We start from the raw sequence: 1,425 nt of genomic DNA on the forward strand, positions 1-1,425 counted from the left end.
ATATATATATATATATATATATATATATATATATATATATATATATAATTATCCTTATTTTTAGTCGCGTGGAGGCGACTCTATAAGTCACTCCGTCGGTCAGTCGGTCGGTCTGTCTGTCTGTCGGTCGGTCTGTCCGTAACACTTTTGTGCTTAGCCCCACATATCAGACCTTGGTCAATGTAGGGGCAACCCATCATACCAGTTGTCACTATCCAGCTCCGATTTCCCACCCATCGGGAGCTGGTCCCCTTTTTCCTTTCCCCCTCCCTCTCTCTCCACATTAAAAAACGGCCTTATGCCTAATTTGCTCAATGGGGAAGCAAATAAATACACACTTGATCTTGGCCTTTTGGCCAAGATCAAGTGTAGTATCTGTTCTTACTACATGCTGTACTTATGTTTGTAACTTTGTGATATAAAGTGGGGGATCACTTTTCTGTATTAATTTAATGTAAAATGATCACCCACTTTACAACCAGTCAGTCTCAAAGCCATTCAATCATTCTCCAGATCATTCAAGTAGTTTTTGAAGGATTCCAGTTATTTTTTAAGCATTCAAGTCATTCTTAAGGTCATTCAATTCATCCTTAAGTTCATTAAAGTTATTCTAAATGATTTACTTTTTATTTATTTAAGTCATTTCAGTCCATTTTTCGGTCATTTTAGTTTATCTTTAAGAATTTCATTTCAATCTTACATTCATGCATTCATTCATTACACGAGAGCACGCGACTAATGGCTATACGTGGGCTTAAGTGACTGACTTATTTTATTTTAACGTAAAGTGCTCAACAATAAGAACCCAGTTCTTAAAGATGCAGACATAATTATTACTATAATTAGTTTAATACCTACGGATACTAATGTTTCATCCTTTCGGGAATCATCACAAAGCCATCTTTGACTCCATTAGCAGCGAACAAACCACTCGGTTAACATGAACAGCGGCGAACAATATAGTTGAAATTAGTGATCAAATGATTATATATATATATATATATATATATATATTGCCGGCAAAAAGAAAGTCCGCACTTGTAATTTTTTCCAAAACTGCAAATTTAAGCTAAATTTAATGGAACTGTTTAAACAACCTATACCTCATTTGATTCGCCTTTTATTCCTTTATAATTTTACCTTAACTTATAATTGAGGAGGCAGAAAGAAAGTAAGCAGCAACAAATTCGCTTAAAACCAGCTGAAATTATCGCCCCTAAATCAGTTGTAAATATCCACCAATAGGCAACAAAGCATCTCTAATCGTAATTGTTGTTGTTCCAGGTTATACAACGTAACATTTAGTCCATATGCCACGACTTTCTCTTAGTGATCGTCAGGAGTTCATTAATTTCCAGCTTTCTAGTTGATCCAATCGAGAAATCGACCGCAGATTGAAATGTGATTAGAAAACGGTACGAAAGA

At 35.2% G+C, this 1,425-nt stretch overlaps 1 pseudogene; it reads left to right on the forward strand.

The window, feature by feature from the left end:
- Positions 1 to 334: 334 nt before the first annotated feature.
- On the forward strand, positions 335 to 472 carry LOC145294317 (U2 spliceosomal RNA; annotated as a pseudogene).
- Positions 473 to 1,425: the final 953 nt, after the last annotated feature.

Source organism: Euprymna scolopes, chromosome 15 (assembly GCF_053919585.1).
Source record: "Euprymna scolopes isolate OS-2025 chromosome 15, ASM5391958v1, whole genome shotgun sequence".
In the NCBI taxonomy this organism is placed as follows: domain Eukaryota; kingdom Metazoa; phylum Mollusca; class Cephalopoda; order Sepiida; family Sepiolidae; genus Euprymna; species Euprymna scolopes.